Source organism: Peromyscus maniculatus, chromosome 12 (assembly GCF_049852395.1).
Source record: "Peromyscus maniculatus bairdii isolate BWxNUB_F1_BW_parent chromosome 12, HU_Pman_BW_mat_3.1, whole genome shotgun sequence".
NCBI lineage: Eukaryota > Metazoa > Chordata > Mammalia > Rodentia > Cricetidae > Peromyscus > Peromyscus maniculatus.
In genome coordinates, this window is record NC_134863.1 from 73564173 (window position 1) to 73584006 (window position 19834).

The window sequence follows — 19834 nt, forward strand, 5'->3', positions numbered from 1 at the left end:
TTAAATATCAAACTCTAACTATGCCATATTCTTTTATTAACAAAGCTGTTTACTGTCATCCATGGCAGTCTCAGCATTTGCAGTCCATAGAGTTTTTTTTCACATTCTTGCCAACACTTGTTTGTTTTTAGATTTTATACTTTTAGTTTTCTATATTTTATTGAGAATAGTTTTTTTTCACACTGATTATGGTTTCTCTTGCTCAGCACCTCCCAGATTCCCGCTACCTCCCCACCCAAGCCCACATTTTTTCTTTCTCTCTATTACTAAAAAACAAATAAGCATCTAAAATAATAATAAAGTAAATCCAAATAAGAACATTACAAAATAAACAGAAAAAAAGAGCCAAATAATAAGCACAAGAAATGCATACAGATACAGAGACACACATGCACACATGCAGAAAACCCATAAGAACAACATTGGAAACCATAGTATGCAAACAAAAGACCTATAAGGTAAAAAGAAAAATATCCCATAAAAAGCATTATGAGAAAAAAATAAATAAAATAATAGTATTAATAATAATAATAATAATAATAATAATAATAGTAATAAACTTTCCAAAAATTCCGCTGGAGAAAACTAATTTTATTTGCAAGTGGTTATCATTTGGGGATAACTTCTGGGTTAGGGATGGGTTTTCTGTCTACTTCCCCTCTCATCACTGACATCCATCTGGCTTGACTTATGATCAACACTGTTCAGGTGGTCAAGAACCTGAGACCAGATAGGCCATAGACTTAGAGAAAATCAAATACTCCTCTTCTGCTAAGAAAACATACCAATGAAATAGGTCCTAGTGACATTCCTCTGTGCTCAGAGATTGGTGTCTTGCTTAGCCATCATCAGAGAAACTTCTGCCTGCAGTAGATAGGAACAAATACAGAGACCCACAGCTGGATAAAGTGCAGAGAATAGGAAACCTTGGAACCCTCAGTCCTAAAATGGTATTGCTCTATCAAATACCTCCCCTCAGGGCTCAGGGAACTCTGTGGATGGAGGACAGAAAAATTGTAAGAACCATGAAATGGAAGACATTAAGAAAGTAAGGCCTTCTAGACACAACAGAGCTGGGAAACATCTGAACTCAAAGACATAGTGACAGCATGCACAGGGCTCTGTGTTGCTCTTGATTGAAAGGAGCTTACACCAAAGTTACTTACAATTGCTTTCTGTTCAATAATAAAACTAAATGGCTGTGCGGTGGTGGCACACACCTTTTAATCCCAACACTTGGGAGGCAGAGCCACTCGAATCTCTGTGAGTTCAAGGCCAGCCTGGTCTATAGATTAAGATACAGGACAGGCACAAAAACTACACAGAGAAATGCAGGAACTGACCTACTCTGGTGATGGGATGGCCAGACACCCTGATAGTTGTGCCATAAACCCCATCCAAGGACTGAGGAATCTGGATGCAGACATTCATGGCTGGGCCCCTGGTGGAGCACTGGGAGTCTAATTAGTGAGAAAGAAGAAGGTTTATATGAGCGAGAATTGCTGAAGCCAAGGTTGGATAAAGCACAGGGACAAATAACAAATGAATGGAAGCACAGGATCTATGAACCAAAGGCTGAGGGGCCCCCAACTGGATCAGGCCCCCTGAATGGGTGAGACAGTCTTTTGGCTTGATCTGTTTGGGAGGCAGCTGTGCGTTGGTGCCGGGTCCTGAGCTCGTTGCATGAGTTGGCTGTTTGAATCCTGGGACTTATGCAGGGACGCTTGGCTCGGTCTGGGAGGGGGGCACTGGACCTGCCTGTACTGAGTCTACCAGGTCGGCCCCGGTCCTAGGGGGAGACCTTGATCTGGAGGAGGTGGGAATGGGGAGTGGGCTGGGGGGAGGGGGAGGGGGGCGAGAGGGGAAGAACAGGGGAATCTGTGGCTATTATGTTGAACTGAATGGTGTTGTAAAATAAATTTTAAAAAAATAGTAAATAAATTAACTAACTAACTAACTAAATGGAATTTTAAGGTAAATTAAGTTGTAATTTTTAGGGTTTTTTTTTTTTTTTTTTTTTTGGAATTAAGAGTTGATTTCTTTCATCCAAGGCAAATACAACATGCTGTACCCCACAGCAATGGCCCCTTTCTCTAACACAGTTGACCACTCAACAATTAAATTCAATTCATTTCTGACTGAACACCCAAGCTTCACATCTGAACTATCAGATAAAGGGGTCAGTTACACAAAAATGCAACAACTTCATAAATCAAACACAGATGACGTAACCAGGACACCCATATTTCTACCCATTTGACAAATTTCAGACTTTTCTAGAATTTCCCATGCTATCATTTGAGTCTAGAATGTTCCACAGGCTTGGCGCCTAGGTTGAGGTGATACTGGGAGGTAGCATAAGCTTTAGGAGGTGGTTTTGTAGGAGGAGATTAAATTATTGGGGGCATGCTTATAAAGGGTATTTTAGGACCATAGCCCATTTAGTTTCTGGGCTTTCTGTCTGTCAAATGTTCTTGGTATGCTGTAATACCTCACCACGTGAAGCATGGATTGCAATCTCTAAAACTGTAAGACAAATTTAAACTTTCCTCATAAAAATTGATTACTTTGTTTTAACACACTGATGAAAAGCTGGCTAACATATACCCTCAGTTGCGATAATTCAGCATCACAACACATAAGACTTGATGGGAGCATTTTACATATAATGGTGGATTTTGCAACTAAGAGACAGTCAAGTGAATGGACATGATGTGAGGTTCCTGTGCTCGAGCACTTTGCTGAGCTACCAACATGAAAAGCAGTTCTACTGTTTAGGAATATCTTCGAGGTAATCCACTCCTTGCAGCTTTGATAATTGAGAAGACGACTTACCAAATGATGCAGAGGCAGAAGAGGAAGAGTGAAGGGAGATCAGATCTTTTTGTTAGTTTTTCCAGATCCACAAGATGCCTTTCAATAGAAACCACAGGTCTGTATGTGCACTTTTGGTGAAATAGCTGTGGGTTTTCATGTACAAAGTTCTTTAGAGATGTTGGGAGGTAACATTGTATGGTAAAACATGGGTTAAAACAGTTTGTTATGCTGGCATCTTCAGGCTATACTGTAGGATGATGTTAATTCTGTTACTATTATGTTAGTAGCAAAGATCAGATAAGGAACTTTCTTATAAATACTATGTTCCTGTAGACTGAAGCTTTAAGTCTTATTTTAAATCAAGCATTGAGGGAATGTTGAATGTTTATTGTATCTCTGCCAATGCTTCAATGCCTGCTGTTATTTCGGTCTTCATGAAAATTTTGTCCCCAAGGAAGGCAGGAACTCAATTTTTGTCTGGCAGATTGAGCTTGTGTGTTATGTTCTTAGTTATCGAAATACTCAATAGCTTTGTACTCAGGGTGGTGAATAGTCAGAATGTGTGGGATGGCCTGCCACATGCAATGCAATCTGGATTACCTAGCATGAAGTACTGTGTATACAGCTCCAGGGCCAATTGAGTGGCTGGTGACTGGATGACTTTTTCCTATGCTTCATGTATTTTTGTTTCTTATTAATACTTGTTAAGCTATAAAAATGAAACTGTATAAAGCTGTACTTAATGTGTGTAGAATACAGAGTTATAGTAAATGCTTTAAAATTTTAGGTACAGTCTAAATTTAGAGTAACATTCATAGTATACATGAACCACTAAGAAAATTTATTATTACCATCAAGCGTTAACTGTACTGCACTTTATATCATTCTACATATGTAGTTTTACATGAGTTACACTGAAGTGTTGTTATTTACAACCAAATCACCATGGATATCAGAAAACTACATTCAGTTATGACATTTGGATGGCTGCAGCATTACTAGAAAATAGGAAATTTTTAGATCTATTATATATAATTTTGTATAATCTCTGTTGTATGTTACTAGACCACCACTGACTAAAATAACTTTATAAATGCACTTAATAGATACAGGTTAAATGAATGAGTATATTTATATTTCAATATCTTTGAAAGTTCTCATGTAGTTTAGACACGTGTTCTCTGTTTCAACTTGCAGGGCTCACAAGAAATTCTGATTCTGTTTCTTAGTGTTATCTTGGAGTCATACGGTTGTTGTCTGTTGAGTATGGGCAAGAGTGATGTGGATCACTTCTAGACATGGCCTCTAAAAGACTCCCTACCGTCCCTTATTATCTCTTCTACCTCTGTCTCTGTAGCTGGGAGGTGAGATTTAAAGATAACAAAGCTCTGTGCTAGGAAATTCCTAGAGCTCATAGTTACTCATTTGAGGTAGAAAAGCCAAGATACCCCTTGACTTCCATCTGTCCATGTATAACTTGAACAAAAGCTATTTTCATTGTATTAACTGTGAAGAGGAGGGAACTCTTAAAATCAGGATAATAAATCTGGGAGACAAAGTAAATGCTCTGACTTTTGGACTTAGAGACAATCAACATGGCCATAAAAAGAAATTTTAAAAATATAAAAAGAATAGCACCTGGGACCTATCCAGCTCAAAAGTCATTTATATATTTCCTTGCCTTAAGAAGATTTTATTGTGATTCATAGGAGTCCTTACAGTATAGAGTAAATGGGTTGTATTTATGAATTTAAGGATACACACACACACACACACACACACACACACACACACACACACACAACATATGTATATAACAACAATTAAAGGAAAGGAAGCCATGAATTTGAAAGAGAATCATGAGGTTGGTATACACCAGAGGGTTTTGAGGGAGGAAGGAGGAAGAAATGATGTGATTATAATATAATCTCAAAAAAACCTTCATATTAAAAAGATTAGTAGTAACTATATTTTATTTTTAATTATGGTGTGTGTGTGTCTGTGTGTGTGTGTGTGTGTGTGTGTGTATGTGTGTGTATACATCCTGTTGCCCACAGAGGCCAGGATAGGGTGTTAAATCCAATTGAGCTAAAGTTATAGGCTCTTTTAAGCCATCTCATGTAGGTACTGGAAACCAAACTCAGGTTCTCTCCAAGAGAAACACATACTTCTAACCATTGAGAATCCTCTCCTGTCCCACTGGGAGATATTTTTGCAACCGCAATCATATTCAAGAATTTCTTCTGCTTCTCTTGTACCCATGCTTATCATGATGCAATCATGGAACTCAACATTCATTATGTAGGGTGCTTCATATATGTACATGTTGCTACTAATCGTAGGTGGACAACCAGCTACCAAATAACCACACAGAGACTTCTTATTAATCATGAAAGTTTAGCCAATAGTTTACACTTGTTTCTTACTAGTTCTTATAACTTAAATTAACCTGTTTTTATAATTTACTTTCTGCCTCTTGTCTGTATTACCTTTACTCTGCCCATGATGATTTCCTGCTTCCTGTGTATGACTGGGAAATCCACATTTCTTCTTCCCAGTGTCCCTGTGTTCTTGAAAATAATGCTTAGCTATTGGCTGTTTAGCTTTTCATTAAACCAATCTGTGTGACATTTCTTCATGGTGTACAAAAGGATTAGTCCACAACATTTCCTTCTCTTTGTCTCAATAAAAATTCAACAGGCAATGACTAGGAGCTGCATCTCTTTATGAAGTCAAGCCTACCAAAGAGACCTCAGTCACCAGCAAGCTGCATTTGACTCCATGTTCTGAACTTCTTTTTTAAAAAATGTCTCATGCCTTGTGTGACTATAGGTGGCTGGATGCTGTGTACTATTTGTAGATGGATTTTTCTTTGGTCTGCCAGCTCACAAAAATTGACACAGAGACTTATTATCAATTATGAAAGCCGGATCTTAGCTTAGGCTTGTTTCTAACTAGCTCTTACAACTTAAATTAACCAATATTTTTATTAATTTACATTCTATCATGTGGCTTTTACCTCTATACAATTTTGCGTATCCAACTTGTTCCACATCTGGCTAGGTTCTCTGCCTTTCTTCTTCCCAGAGCATTATCTATCCAAAAGTCTCTGCTATCCCTGATCCCTAGTTATTGGACTTTTATTAGCTTTTTATTAAACCATATCTTTACACAGTGTAATCACATATCTCAAAACAACTAATTCTACTGATATTATTAAAGGATACTGATGGAAAGATAATATGCTTATATCATAGATAGACAGAAGAGAAGCATGGCAGATACCTGAGAAAAAAGACATAAAAGTGGTAATTCATAAACAATATATGGTTTACCTCTAGTATTAAGAATATGGAAATATCTTTAAAGGTAAATAGAACTTGGGCTTTTTCTATTTTTATTTCCTCTTTCACTGCATCATTTCTGGCATTTGTTCTGAGATTTCTTCATGATGGTTCTTTTAACAAGGGTGAGGCAGTGTATCAAAGTTTTAATTTTCATTTTCTTGATGGCTAGGGATGTTGAACACATTTTAAAACAACTATTAGGCATTTGTGTTTTTTCTTTAGAAGGCTGCTCCTTTCGTTAGCCAATTTGTTAACTGGCAATTTTATTTTCTTGGTACCTAATTTCTGAATGTCTTTGTGAATTCTAAGAACTCACCCTCTGTCTGAGTATAGTAATAATTTTTCTCCCATTCTGTGTACTGTCTATATGCACTGATGATAGTTTCCTTTGCTGTGCAGAAACATTTTGATTTCATGCCCCATCTATTAATGCTGGGGGATAGTCCTGTACTATCGAGGTTCTGTTCAGAGTGTACTTACCCACCCTGGTGTCTTGAAACATTTTCCTTATATTTCACTCCAGAAGTTCCAGCATTTCAGGGTGTTTGTTTGTTTGTTTGTTTTTTTGGTTTTTATTGTGTGTCTTTTACATGATGTATCTTGATCCTGTTCATTTCCCCATCCCTTCACGGCTATAAGACCCAAGAGAAGCATTTCAGGTTTTAAATTAAGGTCTTTGACCGTTTTTGTTTTTTTGGTTTTTTTTGTTTTTTTTTTTTTAGTAAATTTATTTTACAACATCATTTAGTTCAACATAATAGCCACGGATTCCCCTGTTCTCCCACTCTCGCCTCCCTCCCCCTCCCCCCACCCCACTCCCCATTCCCACCTCCTCCAGATCAAGGTCTCCCCCGAGGACCGGGATCGACCAAGATCCAGCTATACCACTTTTGGGCATATACCCAAGAAATGCTCAATCATACCACAAGAGCACTTGCTCAGCTATGTTCATATCAGCATTGTTTGTAATAGCCAAAACCTGGAAACAACCTAGATGCCCTTCAACTGAAGAATGGATAAATAAATTGTGGCACATATACACAATGGAATACTACTCAGCAGAGAAAAACAATGACATCATACGGTTTGCAGACAAATGGATCGATCTAGAAAAAATCATCCTGAGTGAGGTGACCCAGACTCAGAAAGACAAATATGGTATGTACTCACTCATAGGAAGATGCTAGATGTGGAACAAGGATGACTGGACTGCTACTCACATCACCAGTGAGGCTACCTGGAAAACGAGACACGGAGAAATGGATGAGATCTACATGAACAGCCTGGTCATGAGTGGGAACAATGAAGGGCGACGGTCGAGGGAAAAAGAGTGGGAGATCCTAGCTGGATCAAGAAAAGAGAGGGAGAACAAGGAATAGGAGACCATGGTAAATGAAGACCACATGAGAAGGGGAGGAAGCAGAGAGCTAGTGAGGCCCACGGAGATCCACAAAGATACCCCCACAAAAGACTGCTGGCAATGGTCGAGAGACGGCAGGAACTGACCTACTCTGGTGATGGGATGGCCAGACACCCTGTTAGTTGTGCCACTGACTGTTTTAAATGTAATTTCATTCAAGGTGAAAGATATTAATCTAATTTAGTTCTTCTGCCAGTGGGTATCCAGTTTTGCCAACAACATTTGTTGAACATGCTTTTTTGCCCACTGTTTGTTTTTACTGCATTATTTAAAAATTAAGTTATAACATTGTTGGTTTGTTTCCTGGTGCTCTCTTCTGTTCCATGGGTCTAACAATCTGGTTTAGCCCACTACCAGGCTATCATTATCATTATAGCTCAGTAATATATTTTCAACCAGATCGTTGGATACCTCTGACATTCTTCTTACTCCTCAGGACTGCTTTAGATATTTGTGGGTTTTTTGTGGTTCCATAGGAATTCCAGAATTGCTTTTTATTTTTTTTCTAAATTTGTGAAATGTGACAGAGAGAATTTGATAGATATTGCATTAAATTTTGGTACTTTGCCATTTTCACAATATTAATTCTGCCAATTTGAGATTATAGAAGTTATTTCCATCATCTGGTATCTTCTTTAATTTCCCTTTTTAATATCTTAAACGTTTTGTCATAGAGGCCTCTCATTTCTTTGATTACATGTATTCCTGGGAACTTATTTTTTGCAGAAAGAACTGTTGTGAATGGAATATTTTTCTTAATTTCTTTCTCTGAGAGTGCATTTTGGCATACATAAAAGCTACTTCCTTTTTAATAATGATTTGTATCCTGAAACTTTACTTTGCTTATTAGATCTAAGACTTTCTGGTAGCTTCTGTAGGGTCTTTTAATCATGTAGGGTCTTAGAATCATGACATCTAAAAATAGGGACAGTTTGATTTTTTAAATATTTTTATTTTATAATTAATTTAATTTTACATACCAGCCACAGATTCCCCTGTCCTCCCTCCTCCCACCCCCCAGCCTTCCCCCCTCCACTCCACCCCCCATTCCCACCTCCTCTAGGGCAAGGTCTCCCCTGGTGAATCAGCCCAGCCTGGTAGATTCAGATGAGGCAGGTCCAGTCCCCTCCTCCAAGGCTGAGCAAAATGTCTCAGCATAGGCCGCAGGTGGGAGGAGGGAGGACAGGGGAATCCATGGCTGATATGTAAAATTAAATTAAATTATAAAATAAATAAATAATCATATGAAAAAAAAGGATAGGTCCCGGCCCCACTGCCTGTGGTCCTCCGAGACAGTTCAAGCTAATCAACTGTCTCACTTATCCAGAGGGCCTGGTCCAGTTCCATGGAGGCTCCTCAGCTATTGATTCATAGTTCATGTGTTTCCACTAGTTTGGCTATTTGTCGCTGTGCTTTTTCCAATCATGGTCTCAATATCTCTCGCTCATACAATCCCTCCTCTCTCTCTAGCAGACTGGACTCCTGGAGCTCCACCTGGGGCTTGGCCGTGGATCTCTGCATCTGCTTCCATCAGTCACTGGATGATTTCTTCATTTCCTATTTTTTTCTCTGCTATGTCTTTCTTTTGTCTAATTGCTTCTATGGTTAAGATTTTTTTTATCACTAGAGTGAATAGCTATCTCTGTATTTAATATAGTTCGTTTTATAGTAAGAATAAATTGTATATTCCTACAATAAAGGAAATTAGCCAAAAGATTGTTTTCTTCTAATTTAAATGCGTTATTTCTCAGGAATAAATAATTTAATGGATTTTCCATGAAAGGATTTTACAACATAAGGTTTAATTTATATCCCATCATGTTTCTCTGTTTCAAAGTAATAATGAAAATTTCCTTGCCACCTAAACACTAATTTGTTTGAAGTTCCCGAAGATATTGGAAATTGGGAAATTTGGAATTGTCTGCTGATCTGTTTGTTTAGAGGCGCCATCTATCAGAAAACATGTGTGCTTATACATGACCAAAAAATGTAAGGATTAAAATACAAAACTCCAAAGAAATTTACATTAATGGATATTTTCCATACTACAAATACCTCATTTCTACTGTAGTGTTTAATTAATTAATTTGTGAGAATTATCATCAAGGAAATATTTAATATAAAAGACAAATTCATAAAATCACTATGTAAGTATAGATTTTAAAGAAAAACTTCAAAGGTAAAAAAACATGTGTGAGTAATCACATTACTGTAAAAGGACTTGATTTGGACATTTGGAGGGGAAATACCTACTATTTCAAATAAAATTTCTATTTCAACTTCTAAATGTTTTTGTGAAAATATCAAGCAATTCTAATTGCTTTTTAGAGTATATATAATAAAGTTCAAATATTCATGCAAATCCCAATGACACATTTTTCTTATTGACCATATGGTTACGAAGAAAGAAGTTGAGATGAAGACACAAAAATGCTACAGAAAATGGTGAACAAGAATGATACCACTCAATCGGTTGACCAGAGCTTGTTCCTACCATCTGACATCTGTGTCACGGGCATCAGTAATAGTGTTTGCTACTAATGTTAGTTTTTATGGACATGTATAACTCTCTAATGTAAGATCATTTATTCTTTAAACATAGGCTGTCTTTATGTATGTACAAGTTATTTCCTACTTACTTATTCTTGTATTTACTTAGTTTATATGACAGAGTTGATTGGCTGTATTTTTCTTGTCACTAAATTAAATCTACCCAGATGAGAAAGAATCAGTGGAAACAGCTACAACTAATGAATAGCTAATGCTGTTTACCATGCAATTATCTTGCCTGAAATAACAGGATAATGTACAGCGGTTGATAAGATAATTTAAGGAATATTATCGCTCTTTTTAAAGGTTTCATCTCAAATCATGCAAAATACATTTTGACAGCACCTTTAAGTTTCTAATTAGCTTACAAAGAACTTTTGAAATATCATTTCGCATGTCTTACTTTTCCATATTTTTTTTCAACTACTGTTAACTTATTTCTCACTAAAAGCATCCTGGTAATTACTTTTCAATTTTTTCTGAAAATTATTTACATAAGAAATCTTTAACTATATCTGTGACTAAGGTGCTCTGAAGCAGATTTCACCTTAATTATTCAGTCCCTGAGTATTCAGACTAAGAAGTTATCTATATTCCAGTAAGAAATTATATTTGTGGGTGACATGAACCAAATCTTGACTGAGGCCAGGCTCTGTGCCATGATCTTTACACTGATTAATCAATCACTCATCAATCATCTTGCAATGATTAAAGTTGGTGTTTGATCTAAACAGATTAAACACTAGCATTAAGACAACCAGACAAAACTAATTATCTGGAAGGAAACTTTGAGACTTGAAAATAAATATCATTTTAAAGGAAGATACCTATTGATAACACCAATCTAGGTATTTGTTGAAAGTAAATGTTTCTTTAGTTTCTGGGAATCTGTTTTCCATATAAAGACTTCCATATTATTCTAGATTAGGCCCTTGGAATAACAATGTAGGTTCTTGGTGATTTTAATTAAATTATGTTAAATATAATTTCTCTTTCCCGTGTCGATTTGATGCACACCCTCTGTATCCAAAACAGTTCAAGTTCAAAATCAGCTTAGAGTGTAGTTATTCATTCTGAATGATAGAAGCAGGCAGCTTACCCAGCAAAATGCTTCCCATTGTCTTTGTTCCATGTTAAGATTTTTTTAATGTTTTAAGACCATTAAATTTTTTTTAATTCCTGTTCTAATGCAGAGTACAATAGCACAAGGAGGCAGCACACCAACAAAGCAGGTACATCACATGGAACACTTTTCAGCATTTTATAACAGAGCAGCTCAGACCTACCAGGAGCAGGACTCAAAGGCATGTTGAAAACCCCAATTGGCTGAACTTCTCAACAAATTCAATTACTACTTTCTGTACTAGAAACAGATGAAGAATTGCCAGAAATATTTCTGTAAATGTGGTAAAGATTTGCTTTGTATGGCTTCTAAAATAATAAAAAAGCTTTTGCCCTATAATGGAATATATATAAAACAAATAGTTTATCAAGTCTAAAGATTTTAAGCCTAAAACACTAAGTAATTACAAACTCCACTATAGACAGCACACACATGTGTGGTAATTTTTGTAAAATGCCTTCACTATCTTAAAGTCTCATTGGCTTGTGAGTTTCCTGGGATTTCATGTCATCGCCTCAGTTTTGGTTTACTGCAAAATCAATTTTCCTTCACACTTGATAGTCATTCTTCTAAGGAAGAGAAATGATTTGGGAAATGGTGTGGAATAGGACCCCCCTGCTGCTTTCAATACAGAAGATGCTATACAGTGAAAGCCGCCTGGGGGTCCCCACTACTCTGTAATGTCCCATCAGCATTACAAAATGCTGCTCCTTATCTCTTTCATCCCCATATAGGAAATGATTGCTGTCTGTGGGTGAGATTTTTGGAGAAAACAAGGCTGCACCCTATGACCTTCTGAAGTCAATGATTAAAGAATTTGTGTATTCTGTCATTCCTTAACTTTGTATTCTGTCATTCCTTAACTTTGTATTCACACATGAGGACAAGTATAAGTACAATACACTTCATAGCCTCTCTTGAAGGACTTGTTAAAATTATGACAATTTTTTTTAATTTTATGAGAATGGCCAAGTTTGTAAGTTATTGAAAATATGATTTGAGATAATTTGTTTGGAATAGTTTGCACTAAAATTAAGATGAAGAATCATTAAGTTTATATATATAATATATATAAATCACATATAATATATATAATATAGTCATATATAATATATATAAGATTCCAGTAGGCATTCCACATATCTTCATATGAAAGGTATGATATTTTCACATATGAAATGTCTGCTGAAATCTTCAGATGCTTATCAAAATGAAGAATTTCCCTATCTTTTTCCTTAGTTTCAAATTCTCTTGAACTCCATTTGTCTTTCATTCTGTAGCATTGTATGAAAAAAATATATGCTATGAATTCACATTTAATTAGAATATTCGTGTAGTTTATTACAGAAGCTTGTATTAGCCAGGGCTCTTTAGAGGGCCACACCAAAATAATAAATATATTACAAAGGATATGAATCATACTGGCTTATGGAGTATTACTGGGCAATCAACAACAGCTATCTATACTGTACACTGAAAGGAGTGAGACTCCAGCAACTACTCAGGCCACAAAACATAAGTGTCTCAGCCATCTCAATGTGCCACTGAAGGCTTGGTGGATTCTTGGAGAGCCACTGGTCCTCAGCTTGCATTAAAGTTTTAGTAATCTGGGTTGCAGCACAGGTAAAGAATGGTGGCAAGCAATAGCAGCAACAGAGTAGATGCACTAGTAGTCAAGGTGGAAAACCAACAGGGAAAAGCAACCTCCTTTTTCTTTCCCTTGAAATGTACTGTCAATTCTGTGGGAGGTCTTCCAGATCTCAATTAATGTTTCTAAGCAATACCATGACATATCCATCCAAAGGTATTTCTCTTATTAGATTTCAGATTTAATCAAATAGATGTGCAAGATTAAATGTCACAAAGTGCTCACATGTTACAAGGGTATTCTTACTAGACATGATGACACATACCTTTAATCCTAGCATTCAGGAGAAAGAGACAAGAAGAGCTTTTGTGAGTCTGAGGCCAGTCTCGTCTATATAGCAAGTTCCAGGGCAACCAGTCCTACATAATGAGTCCCTGTTTAAAAATAAGTAATAAAAGCCAGACGGTGGTGGCGCATGCCTTTAATCCCAAGCACTTGGGAGGCAGAGGCAGGGAGATCTCTGTGAGTTCAAGGCCAGCCTGGTCTCCAAAACGAGTTCTAGGAAAGGCTCAAAGCTACACAGAGAAACTCTGTCTCTAAAAACCAAAATAAATAAATAGATAAATAAATAAATAAATAAATAAATAAATAAATAAATAAATAAATAAATAAATAAATAAAATACCCAGTAGAAGACAGTTGACGCTCTGGTACTTTTAAGGGACAATATTTCAGAGGATAGATTGCCTACAAAATAAGCTAGAAGAAGCCGTTGCTCCCACCAACAGCAAGGCTAGCAGGAAGACTAATGTAAATATGTCACACATAAAAGCCAATAAGCTCATGAAGAGAAAGGAATGAATATAGGATATGAGAAAAGTAATGCACATAATTTTTGTCCTGACTCTTCCAGCTTCTCTACTTTGCAGTCAATATTAAAATCATTAGCCATGGAGTAAAGCCAGTTTTTCCTCAGCTCTTTCCTGGCTAGTGTCAAAATACATTCCATGATTCATTCTCACATAGTTGTCAACCACAAACCATAGCCCAAGCTTAAGACAACTTCTGTTAATATATAAGAAGTTCCGTGGGGACATACCAAGTCATCCATATATGGATTCTTCTTAACTTCTTGTGCCCTATAGTGATAGGGGTCAGAAGTTTAAACAAACCTTATAATCTGCACTAGCTAAAGTATTTTTTCAGTACCAGTAGTAGTGACAGCCAAGCCTTTACTACATTCCTTGCATTGAAACAAGAATCAGAGCATATAGAATCTTCACGAGATATTTATACACTAAATAGATCTTCCTTTTCACCTTCTGCTTCATGGAATTCATAGGTTTCTCTTTTTTCTACTATGAGGTCTTATCAGTGTCTAATGCCATGAGACAAACAAAAATGTCCCGAGTAAGCCTCTGAAGAGCTTGTCTATGGGTATTACTAAGAGTCTTGCTCATGTGATAAGTTATGAATACGAATGTACAAATACCTTATACAGAAGTGAAATTAAAATATGCTAACCACTGGTACTTGAAAGGCTAAGGCAGGAGTGTTACTGTGGATTCAAGATCAGCCTGAGCTATATAGTGAATTTCTGACCATCTTGAGCTACAGAATGAGACTCCCTTAAAAGAATCCTAGAAGAGAAAGAGAATCAGAATGAGTGAGGTGGCAAAAGAGCATTAAGTCACATATACTCTCCATCCTAAAGAAAAAGAAGCACTGATCAGAGCTATTTAGACTTCAGTTCTTCTGCTTAATGAGAGGAAAGAGCACAACACTGAGATGTATATTAATGGAGTGGCTCAATTTCCAACCTCTTTTTTTTTTTTTTTTTTGGTTTTTTTTCGAGACAGGGTTTCTCTGCGTAGCTTTGCGCCTTTCCTGGAGCTCACTTGGTAGCCCAGGCTGGCCTCGAACTCACAAAGATCCGCCTGGCTCTGCCTCCCGAGTGCTGGGATTAAAGGCGTGCGCCACCACGCCCGGCTAATTTCCAACCTCTTTCTGCCATACATACGTCTTAGAAAATCTTCTACTTCCTTAGAGCATAACTTAAAACAAAAATTATGTTTCTTGTCATATACAAAACAATTTCCTTCTAAAGAGACTTCCAGAGTGATCACCAAATGCATAGAAGACCCTCTGGCAACTGTATAGACCCTAAATCTTAAAGCAAGTCTGAGATGCAGTTCAAGACTACAGTTAGTATTTGAAATAAAGTTGCACTTCTTTGATTTCTTTTTTTCCTTTGAAAAACTGCACAGAGCCTGGATTATGAGTGATGTGTCTATCTCAGAAGCAGAAGCCAACTTGGAATTACAGTTTTCTCTGCTGGGTATGTTTGCAAATAAAATAAAAGCAAGGAAGAAAACAGAGACATAATTATGGAAGACACTAGGATGTGGCAAAGAGATTAAACCTTATTAAAATATCATTCCTAGGCATTAGCAGCACTTGGATAATTAATAATATAACAGTTGACTGCACTAAGAACCATAACAGAAATTAAATTTTCATTTATGAACAGGAATAATGAGGTAATATAAAAAGATTAGGTTTGGATTTTCCTGCTACTGAAGACTAATAGTTGCCTAAGGTCCCTGTGCGGAGTTGAGATCCACATTGGGTTGTAGAGAAAGATAACTCATCTGACACACATTTTCTAATCCCAGACTGTAGTCCCAACATGAGACAATTTGCATTTTTCATTTCTCCAGCACTATAGTCAAATGTGCCACCATTATACATCATTGTGAGCACCAGGGTGGAGTAAAAACATCCTATTTTGAGACAGGAGTGTAATAGGAATAGATAAAATAAATCACAAGTTGCTCTTGACAAATAAGGCATCTGGCAACATAGACACCCAGGAAATTGTTCTTGTGGCAGTTCAGGAAATGGTAATAATTATGGGGAGATGTAAGGTGATTTTTGAAAATGATAATGACAGAAAAAACAGCAAAAGGTTTTATTTTAGTGACTATTCAGTAACTACTATGTTTTCCTCTTCTATTTTCCAGGAATTTTTAATTACTTTTATGATGCATTAATTCTGTACATGTAAGCCAAATATATTTATTTTCATAGCTTGACACACCACAAACAATGTTTTAAAAAGTTATTGCTAAAAGGTAGGGAAGGAAAAAGAAGAAAGAAATGATGCAATTAGATTATAATCTCAAGAAATAAAAGAAATACAGGTTTTAAAGGTAGGGAAGCAGTTCCTAAAAGTATGCAGGCCCCAATGAGCAGGTGACTAAGGAAGGTGCATAGTGTATCCACCCAAGGAAGGGGTGCCAGGTACTGGAGAATTGTGAACCCTGCTTGAAGTAACCTACCTGAAGCAGCTGCCAAGAGAATTGTACCAAGAGAATGAACACATAGGTATTTGGGCTTGCCTAGTCCTATTTCTTACTATGTCCTCAAAACCTCATGTGTGCGTGTGTGTGTGTGTGTGTGTGTGTGTGTGTGTGTGTGTGTGTGTTTTACATTTAAAATGGGATTATATTCTATACTACTAGCTTTATAGTTTGGTAGGTTAAATAACAGATGAGAGACTTAGGTTATAGAGTAACTTGGTGGCACATTGTCAAGACTGTAGAAAGCCAGTAACTGTCTGCCAAAGAGAGTGTAGTTGTCTTCACATGATAGCAAACCTTTACTTCAAAATATGAAGGACCTCCAGTATGGTTCACCTATGGAAACCCGAGGAAGGCTAACACAGCATTAATATCTACCCATTAAACGACACTGGGTCTGCTGGATCATGTGGCCCCAGTGGCAGATCAGCTTGCCTGGCAGCTTAGTGCTGTTGAGAACCTTACCCAGTTCCAGGCCTCCCCAAAACTACAAGTTCTTGGGGTCACTTTATTTATGGGTCACAGTAACACACCAAAGTGGGGAATGTACTTCTTCCAAAATCTGAATAAGCACAGCATGTTATCTTCTTTTCTTGACAATAGAATAAATTATCTTTTTTCCTTAATCAATATCTATGCATGCCACTCATCACTGGACCACTGAAATTGCACTGAAGTAGAAGGACATTGAACTTTTATTAAATTTATTTTCTATCTCTGATGCATTCAAAAATGGTCTTCAAAAATCCAGGTAGTTACTATCCCTTGGTCCAATAATTATTTTATCAATGTCGCGGATCAATGAGATACTTTGCAAAAAAAAAAAAGACAGGTGATCAAGATTCCTGTAAACACAGTACTGAGAGGTTAATGTACCCTTGAGGAAGGACTGTAAATATATACTGACCTTGCCAGCTACAAGAAAAATGTTTCTATTGGGTCTTATGCATAGCAAGGAAAACATATTTGCTAGATCTGTAGCTGCATACCAAATACCAGGAGATGTGTTAACCTGATCAAGCAAGGAGACCACATCTGCAACAGCAGCTGCACATGGAGTCAACTTAAACTTGCAATAATCAACTGTCATCCTCTAAGATCCATGTGTCTTCTGCACAAGCCAGGTAGGAGAGTCAAAGGGAAATGTGGAATCTACTACCAAATTGTCCAAAGACGTGATACAGGTTTTGGTTCATTATTTTTCCAGACTGATGAAACTCCAGTGTTTTCCATTCACCCTTTCCCATCATAACAGCCCTCAATTCACAGGACCGTGAAACGATGTGCACATGCTTCCAATTCTTAAGAACATCTCTTCTTGTTTGAGATGTCTCTACTCAATTCTGTGAGTGTTTTGTTTTGCTTGGTTTGTTGTTAATTGTTTGTTTGTTTTGGACTTGACTTTTTGAATTCTTTTTTTTTCCTTTTATTTTATTTTACAATACCATTCAGTTCTACATATCAGCCACGGATTCCCTTGTTCTCCACCTCCTGCCCCCGTCCCCTTCCCCCCAGCCTACCCCCCATTCCTACCTCCTCCAGGGCAAACTCTCCCCGGAGGACTGAGATCAACCTGGTAGACTCAGTCCAGGCAGGTCCAGTCCCCTCCTCCCAGACTGAGCCAAGCGACCCTGCATAAGCCCCAAGTTTTAAACAGCCAACTCATGCAATGAGCACAGGACCCAGTACCACTGCCTAGATGCCTCCCAAACAGATCAAGCCAATCAACTGTCTCTCCTATTCAGAGGGCCTGATCCAGTTGGGGGCCCCTCAGCCTTTGGTTCATAGTTCATGTGTTTCCTTCCATTCATTTGGCTATTTGTCCCTGTGCTTTATGCAACCTTGGTTTCAACAATTCTCGCTCATATAAACCCTCCTCTTTCTCACTAATTAGACTCCCGGAGCTCCACCCAGGGCCTAGCTGTGGATCTCTGCATCCAGATCCCTCAGTCATTGGATGGGGTTTCTAGCACGACTCTTAGGGTGTTTGGCCATCCCTCACCAGAGTAGGTCAGTTCTGGCTGTCTCTCGACCATTGCCAGCAGTCTATTGTGGGGGTATCTTTGTGGATTTCTGTGGGCCTCTCTAGCACTTTCCTTTTCTCGTGTGGTCTTCATTTACCGTGGTCTCCTATTCCTTGTTCTCCCTCTCTGTTCTTGATCCAGCTGGGATCTCCCACTCTCTTTCCCTCCACCCTTGCCCTTCATTACTCCCACTCATGTCCAGGTTGTTCATGTAGATCTCAGCCATTTCTCCATCATTGGGTGATCCTCGTGTCTTTCTTGGGGTCCTGTTTTCCAGGTAGCCTCCCTGGAGTTGTGAATAGCAGTCTAGTCATCTTTGTTTTACATCTAGTATCTTCCTATGAGTGAGTACATACCACATTTGTCTTTCTGAGTCTGGGTTACCTCACTCAGGATAATTTTTTCTAGATCCATCCATTTGCCTGCAAACCTCATCTGGACAAGAGAGAGAGACTTCCTAAGTCATGTTTGTTTGTTTTTTAAATAGATTCTTCTCTCATACAATGCATCCCAACCAGTTTTCCCTCCCTCCACTCATCCCAACTCTCCCCAACCTCCCTTCTTCTCCAGATTCATTCCCTCTCCATTTCCTCTTCACTGCAGAACCCCTTCAAGGCTAAGACCTAAACTTGCATTGTAAATTAGCCAGTTTTAGGATAAGAGCTTGTGTCTGTTTTTCAGAATTTCAGCCCTCTGACTGTAAGAAAGACGATTCTCTCTCAGGGCACACTTACAAGACTTAAATTGTTTATGCACATCTGGAGCTGGGAAATTGAATCTCAGATCTCATATTTTGCCTTTGTAAGTTTACCAGGAGACACTAGAAGCACCCAGTCAACATCATCAATTCTCCAGAAACGTTTAGAAGTATTCTACATACAGTTACTAAGTTCATTGCCACTCACAAGTGGTAAATCAGGATTATAAAATTTGTCTTGTGCATGTCTTCAAACATGTACAATGTAAAAGAAAAATGTAAAGCCTCCCCCGAGGACTGAGATCGACCTGGTAGACTCAGTCCAGGCAGGTCCAGTCCCCTCCTCCCAGACTGAGCCAAGGGACCCTGCATAAGCCCCAGGTTTCAAACAGCCAACTCATTCAATGAGCATAGGACCCAGTACCACTGCCTAGATGCCTCCCAAACAGATCAAGCCAATCAACTGTCTCACCTATTCAGAGGGCCTGATCCAGTTGGGGGCCCCTCAGCCTTTGGTTCATAGTTCATGTGTTTCCATTCATTTGGCTACTTGTCCCTGTGCTTTATGCAACCTTGGTTTCAACAATTCTCGCTCATATAAACCCTCCTCTTTCTCACTAATTAGACTCCTGGAGCTCCACCCAGGGCCTAGCCGTGGATCTCTGCATCCAGATTCTTCAGTCCTTGGGTGGGGTTTCTGGCACGACTATTAGGGTGTTTGGCCATCCCATCACCAGAGTAGGTCAGTTCTGGCTGTCTCTCGACCATTGCCAGCAGTCTATTGTGGGGGTATCTTTGTGGATTTCTGTGGGCCTCTCTAGCACTTTGTTTCTTCCTTTTCTCATGTAGTCTTCATTTACCATGGTCTCCTATTCCTTTTTCTCCCTCTCTGTTCTTGATCCAGCT